Source organism: Dipodomys merriami, unplaced genomic scaffold (assembly GCF_024711535.1).
Source record: "Dipodomys merriami isolate MVZ:Mamm:240054 unplaced genomic scaffold, mDipMer1.0.p SCAF_15, whole genome shotgun sequence".
NCBI classification, from domain to species: Eukaryota; Metazoa; Chordata; class Mammalia; order Rodentia; family Heteromyidae; genus Dipodomys; species Dipodomys merriami.
The window spans coordinates 22,646,336-22,654,216 of NW_027202826.1; the positions used below are offsets into that span (position 1 = coordinate 22,646,336).

Here is a 7,881-nt window from a genome sequence, read left to right on the forward strand (position 1 = left end):
GTATTACAGATGTTCAATATAAACATAATTAAGAGTTTGTGTTAAAAAAACTTAAACAGGAAAATAATTTTAAAGCCATATAAAAATCAAGACTTTCTTTAGAAATAATCAATAAGGTCTGAATCCACAGAAGTTATTGCCACATATTTTACACTATCAGTTCATATAAAAAGCTTAATTTTCTAACACAGGAGGATTTGAGGAGTCTTAAAAAGAGGTAAATGATGGAGCTACTTTCCTTTCTCCTCCCAGTCTTCTTTTAAGGGTATTTATATATACAATGTAAACTCCACAAGAGTAGGAAATTCTCTCTTTGCTACTGCTGGTATTTCTAGAGCATTGCCTGACTTCTAGTAACTGTTCAGAAATGTCTTAAAATGAATGTGTGTTGATGGAATATTTTCAATTACATACTCAGTACTGTGTATCAAAGATCTTTAAATAATGAACATAAAAAAAAACAATCTATAGGGAGTGAAAAGAGCAGCCCAGTTGCTTCCTTCCTGGCAATAAATGATGCCTTATCATAACGTGTGTGTGTGTGTGTGTGTGTGTGTGTGTGTGTATTTAGAGAATAGCTGCTCCGAATCAACACAATTTATTGCTTTTTTTTCATGCTGAGATAAAGACTTATTGTGAAACACATTGGCTTTTTGGTGCTCTTTGGAGCCTGCCTGCTCCTGGGTGCCAATTGCACTCTGGCAAGAGCCTGAAGGTCTCAACAGAGCAGCTGGTGTCAGCATCACATAAAATATGCTCCTGAAATGGATCATTCTGCTGCTCAGGGAACATGCAGTGGAGGCTTAGCTGAAATAAAGAAAGAACAAAGCTCTGACATCCAAAAATAAAATCAAAGGGGATCAAGTTAGAGTTATTTATATCTACTGATACTGGACTCAGTTCTCTAAACACTTCACAGCTGTTCAAACTTTGAAAAGAAGAAATCAAATATATCATTAACATCTCCCCTTGGCTGATAGGTACTTGGGCCAGGTATACGTCTCCCATCTACCACTAGAAATCTCTGAGACATTGACTGGGTCTCAGGTCTGTTCTAGTTTGATGCTGTGGTTAAGATGGCTGGATCTGTTGTGACACAAATGAGTTACAAGTTCCAGTTTGCAACTTCCTGGTTCTGTGACTTTTAATCCCTGGTTTTTCCATTCATACAATGAAATAATGGTTATGTCTGGGATTTTGGTGAAAATTCAATGGACTAATTCCATGTGAGGCATTTAATTCAACTCTAGCTTATAGAATTCCCAACAAGTATTAACAAGTACTATAATTAATATAAAGATTAAAAAAGCTGTACCCATTGCTATTACATCTGCAACATCATCCTAACTCCAATTAAACCTGAAATGATGGAGTGCAAGTATCACTTAATCTTTTTGAAAATAGTTAACTCTATTTTCCTCTCCAAATGCCAACATCTCATCAAAGTTGAGTTATCCTTACAGTCTTGATGTTTTTCTCCATAGTTCCTAATACTTCCTCACTGAGAGGCCTAGGGTCTAATAATCCAAAATTTAAAACTGATCACCTATGGCATCCCCAAGGAATTGTTCTATCTGGGCTTAAGTCAGTCCAGGTAGACTCGGCCAATAGATGAAGTGTGCCATTACCCTGTACAATGCACAGGGCTCTTCTCAGCATAAAGCTATGTCTAAATCACAGCCTAAATCCTGAATCTTTTGGGTCCTTGACATCAATTAATGTTTCCTGCCCACTTTGTAACACTTTCTATTCCTTTCACCTCGTAGACCCTTTTGTTCTTTTACCATACCACTCATCGCTTAGCCCTTTTTGTTCTTTTTTGACCCTACCATTACCTTCTTTGCCTTCCTTATCTCCATATTGTTCCTGATTCTTTCCTGACTTCATTATTTGACATTTCCACTAAAATATTATGTACAAAATCCATTAGGCAGTAATTTTCAACCTGAAACCCACAGTTGGACCCCAGAGAGTACAGGAGCCCCCAATGATACATGTACAGTAGTAACGACTAAAATACTATATGTCATTGGGGGAAGGGAAATAGAAGAACATAGGCACTTGTTTTTCTAAGAAAATATCTTGTTTCCATAAGATTCTCCAAATCTTTATATAAACACTAGTAAGAACCTCTGCTAAATTAATCTGAGGACTAGTTTAATGTGTATTAACCAGATGTCAAATGCAGAAACATGAAGGTAAAGAATATTTATTATTTAAATGTTAAGGAAATAAATGGCCCCAAATTTTGTCCTCAAAAACACCACAATCTACCCTAAGAAGAACAATTAATTTTAAAAATATGATTTTAATATTTTATTTTTCATTCTTGCTTTCTTTGCCATATTAATAAATACTTAGCGTATAGTAAGAAAAAAAACTAGAAGAGAGTGTAGATTATGTAAGAAACTCTTGAAATAGCCAGGTATGATACAATAAAGAAACCAAGGAATAGGAATAGGAAATATTTCTTAAGAATGAGATAGGGATTACTTTAGAATTAGAAAAATCATATTTGGAATTATTGTTAAATAACCCAGTGAATAAGCAGACAAGAAGAGATGGGAGTGTAAGGCTAATTTAATGGTTAACACAAATACCAAAGAATCCTACATAGAAACCAGTTAAGTAACCCAAAGGAGACAAGAGCTCTTAGAAAATGAATAGGTTGCCAGGATACAGACATTGGACGGTATGAGAGAATAGAACAGAAAGTCAAGGGCAGTTCTTTTAACAGAATCCCTAAGCACATTTCTTCAGAGAGGGATAATTTCCCCACCCTCAGCCATTTCTTCTTCGTGCTAAAGCATTAGCACAAAGGTAATATTCTTTTGACTATTAAAGGATACATTCAGTTCTGGGTTACACTGTTCTAGGAGATTATAGAGACTATAAAAAGGCTGTACCAGCCACTTGATTCAGGTACAATTAAAAGATGAAAGTAACTAATAACAGACCTCAAGTGACTCATTCACTGTAGAGAGAAAAAACAAACAAAACACTGATGAGTGAATCACTGCTAAGACCAGAGATACACTCTGAAACAAGAAATAATTTGTAGGCCTGGTCTCCTAAATGCCATTATATAGATGTAAGAATACATAATGACAGAGTCAATGGGTAACATGGTCTATGATTCACTTCATGGGGGATACGCACTCTGTGGAAATCAAGAGCTAGGGAATAGTCACTAATTAGTTTAGCAAGACTTGGTGTTGGTAAGAAACCCATCCTGGCTTAGGTCTGTTGGTACCAGAGCACACACAGTACTGAGCATCTCAGCACTTCTGCTGTGGCTAGAGCTCTGAGCGGAGTCTCTTGAGCAGCCAAACTTTCTGTGTGTAGTCTTCTCTTCATTGACATTGAAGATTCTTACAATTCCTAAGTGTGTTAGAAGAGAACACAGCCTCCAAGGAAGGCCTGCTCTAACCCTGATGACTATAACTTTTATTTGTTAAAGCAACAAAATATAGAATTCTGTTACATTCATATCAGTAAATATTCTCTGCCTACATTCTATCAATACACCTAAAAATATCTTTTCCTGGATCTGGGAGGAACATAACTCACGTGAAGCAGGCCACTCCTAATATTTATGCAGTAATGTGCTAAAGGACATGATGTTAGGTTGGGGTAAGAACCACTGGAGATGTACCTCAGTGGGAGAGTAGAGTATTCACAAAGCCCAGGTGCAATCCTCAACACTACTGAGAAGTTCAAAGGCTTGGTTTATTGTTTTATTCTTGAATTAACATACATCTGTCATATGAGGGGTTTCGATATGATATTGCCATGCATACATACAGGGTATTCAGCCCCTCCATGGCATTCTCATCCTCTCCCTCCCACTTTTCAAAGAGCACATGATGTGTTTCATTTGGTTATATTCATATATGTATTGTGTATACATATATGTATACACATGTGTATACATGTATGTGTATGTGAATAGATAAGATAGACATAAATATGTTTATTATCTTTTGATCCTCTTTACCATTCAATGAGCTCTCCCTTCTCCCTCTACTTCTCCACTGGTCCTCTGCTATACACTCAAGGCTTGGTTTTTGGAATATCATAATGCCTCTGGACAGCTGGACATTTACACAAATATTTAGACAACTGTGAGGGATTTGTGTGTGTAATAACATTACTCATTACAAATACTCTTAAAGGGCTGGGAATGTGGCTTAGTGGCAGAGGGCTTGCCTAACATGCACAAAGCCCTGGATTTGATTGCTCAGTACCACATAAACAGAAAAAGCCAGAAGTGTGCTGTGGCTCAAGCGGTAGAGTACTAGTCTTGAGCAAAAGAAGCTCAGGGACAGTGCCCAGGCCCTGATTTCAAGCCCCAGGACTGGCAAAAAGTATACTCTGAAAGATTCTGGGCAAAAGGGGACCATGCTTCTAATCCTAGCTACTTAAGAGATGAAAACTATAGGATCAAGGTTCAAAGTCAGCTCTGGCAGAAAGCTCTGTGGGACACCATCTCCAATTAACCAGCAAAGTGCTAGGCTAGAAGCATGACTCAAATGGTACAGCACCAGCTATGGGTCACAAAGGTGAGAGAGTAATGCCCTGATTTCAAGCCCTACTGCTGGCAAAACAAACAAGTCAACAAAAAGAAATAGAACTCAATGCCCACAGGCATATTAAGTAAGTAAACTAATAATAATTGTTTCTCTCCTCATTGTCTTCCACCTAGGGCCCATGGAGGACATTGTGTGCTTGGACTAGCTTCAGGACAGTTTATGACACCCAGTGATGGAAACAGAATGATCAAGCCAAATAATGCTAAGAACAAGACCTCTGGGTTGGAATGTAGACACTCATTAGCTGTTCCTGGCAAGCCTTGATGACTATGACCATAACTTTATGGTGCCCACTGGGGAGGAATGTGAAATGTCCAAAAATGGTCCCATAATAATCTATGCCCAGAATGCAGTTATTTTTAAAATAGGAATCTATCCAGCCTAGGTTGATATTCAATGAGACATGAAGATTCTTACCTTGGAAGGATAAAGGGTAAATACAACACTCAAAGCCAGCTAGAATCATGACCTCTCAGAGTTCAAAACAAATTAATCAATAAATAAAAGAATACAGCAACCTAAATGATAATAACACTGGCACCAACATCATTAAACATATATATGTATTATCTAAAATGGAGCACTGCAAAAACAACCATCTCTGAAGACATCTTACCTAAACTTGGCAAAGCTTCACCAGAATGAATGTTTCCTTATAAAGTGATGAAATCGCAGGGGTAAGTAAGCTGATGGAGGGCCAGAGTGTGACTTGTGTCTCATCTGTCTCTTAGGTTGAACAGTGACAGAGTTTGAGGTCCCTGATTCAAAGTCAAGGGCAACGTTCTGTCATTGAGTGGCATGCCCGCACGTGGTAGGCAGACAATACGCATTCCTTCCAGACAATCAGCTGGGAGATTTGAAAACTCTGCTCAGCTAAAGCCTGGAATGGCTAACGCTTCTTTGATTTACTTTGCCAAAGTGATTGCAGAGAATGGTGACACACTGTGATTAGGAATACAGCCCATAAAATTCTTACTAAAAAAGAAAAAAGAAAAGATACTGGGTGCCAGGCTTATGCCTGTAATCCTACCTACTCAAGATGCTGAGATTTGAGAATCATGGTTGGAAGCTAGCCAGGGCAGGAAATACATGAGACCTTTATCTCCAATTAATCACCAAAGAAGCCAGAAGTAGAGTTATGGCTCAAGTGGTATAACACTATCCTTGGGTGAAAAGGTGAAGGGACAATACTCAGGCCTTTAGCTCAAACCCCAGTACTGGCAAACAACAACAACAATAAAATTAAAAATTGAAGAATGGAGATCACAAGGGACAATGGCCTCTGTCATTTCTATCTCCAGGCTCTAGACATATCATGATGGTTTTTTCCAACTAATTATAAAGTATTTAAATAGAATATATACAGCTATTATCTATGTTAGTAGATATATACACATTCACAGTCTAGAAAGTCTTTTTAAAATATCTTACTTTCTTCCATAAGCTAGTATGTGTAATCAAGTACTCTTCCGAGTAGGCACTGAGGAAGTATTTAATGAATAATGAATTACTGGATGCCACCTTCTCTAAAATATCCTCATAGAAGATTCCAAGTATGGTTTCCATCTCCATTCTTTCCTTTTTTTTCTTCTTCCCAAATTCCCAACAACAGGTTCCAGTAAATAAAATCATGACAAATCAAAAGTTTCAAGATGGAGAAACAAGAGATGACAAGCAAAACCAAATTCCACAATAAGGAATTTGGTTTCTCAATTTCAATGGCATTATCATGTCATTAAAATTCAAAAAAATGATCTCTACTACTCAAAAAAAATGTGTTCTGCATGATTTATGCTTCCCCGAAGAGATAGTGTATTTATAGAATAAAATATTAGCTTAATATCACATATGGTTACAAATTTATCTCTTCTATTAACCTAGGCTTATAGTGTATGTGTGTGTGTGTGTGTGTGCGCGCGCGCGCACGTGCGTGTGTTTGCATAAGAGCAAGAGACAAAGACAGAGAGACAGAGACAGAGACAGACAGACCAAGATACAACTAAAGACAAAAACTGATTCTATATGTGTGCTTTCTTATGTTTCGGGGGGGGGGGTTGTTGTTGAATTTTTGTGAGGCAACTCTGAAGTTATTCAATGATTTCTGTAGCCCTGATCATCACCACCATCTAAATGTTATTATTTGTATAAATTTAGATTTTGCAAGTCAATTCTCACTTCCCAGTATAGTTGAAGACTAGAGCCATTTTTTGAATAATTTTTTCCAGGAGCAAATAAAATGGGATTTTTTTAGGAAAATGTCCATCCAACAGCGATTTAGTCATAGTTCATTGTTATCTACCAAGGAACTTTAGATGTCATGCAGTCATAAATAATTTCATTCTTCAACCATGTAGCTATACCCTGATTTATCAGGAAGCTCTCTTTCCCCATCACTAAGCACATAAATCTTAATTCTGTCCTGCTTTCTCTTGAAACTTGTTTCTGTAGGTTTTCCCTACTAAATTCCCAGACATTTAAGAATAATGCACCTGACCAAAACTTGATTCATGAAGTTACACCATTAGTACATCACTCGAAATATTTATTTTTGAGTAGCTAAACTCAAGGAAAAAGTAAATAATGGGTGAATCATTTCTGATGATGCCATTGCTCTACCCTTCACTAACAAATTGCATTTCCCATCTTTTATTTATTCAATAGTTTTTTAATCATTGTGTGTTTCCCCTGCAGGTAGGTGCTACAATCAAACTGCTCATCTCAGAGCACAATATCACCAGAGGTTCATTCCATTTGTGTATTTACTACACTCATTCCACTCTGCATTTTCATCACATAATTTTCTCCTTTCCCTTTCTCTCCACAAGTCATTATTACAACGTGTATAATATATGCCATTATGATTACATGAATATTCACAAAAGTATTAAGCATGTGTTTTTATTTATATAAGCAGGAGCAGGATCACTATATACATATAGAATGTATACTTCGAACTATTTTTAAGATCTACTTAATCAGCTCTGTAACCATTTCAGCTAATGCTAGTGGCTGTCATATAAAATTCATAATGGGTACTAATTGCATTTTATCCATCCACTCTCTAAAGGATAAACAATGGCCTTTAACTCCTGCCTCCATGGAAATATAGAAATGAATATCCTGTGGGCAGGAGTTCTTCATGCTGGGCTATGGGATATGACAAAGCAGCAACAAGTTTTTAAATGAGATCTTACTCTCTGCCTGTTCCAATTGCCACAAGCAACAATGAACAGAACAGAATCTCTGACCTCGTGAAGTTTACAGTCTCAAAAAAGGAGATAATGATAAA

The 7,881-nt window shown here is 37.1% G+C and overlaps 1 long non-coding RNA gene across 2 annotated transcripts; it reads left to right on the forward strand.

The window, feature by feature from the left end:
- The first annotated feature begins 2,735 nt into the window (after nucleotides 1–2,735).
- LOC138826790 (uncharacterized) lies at nucleotides 2,736–7,353 on the forward strand. 2 transcript variants are annotated; one of them, XR_011371852.1, is made up of 3 exons: nucleotides 2,736–2,820; nucleotides 4,706–5,269; nucleotides 7,284–7,353. It is a non-coding gene; the product is annotated as an uncharacterized lncRNA (long non-coding RNA). The 2 variants fall into 2 exon arrangements; XR_011371851.1 differs by lacking the exon at nucleotides 7,284–7,353 and adding an exon at nucleotides 6,205–6,283.
- Nucleotides 7,354–7,881: the final 528 nt, after the last annotated feature.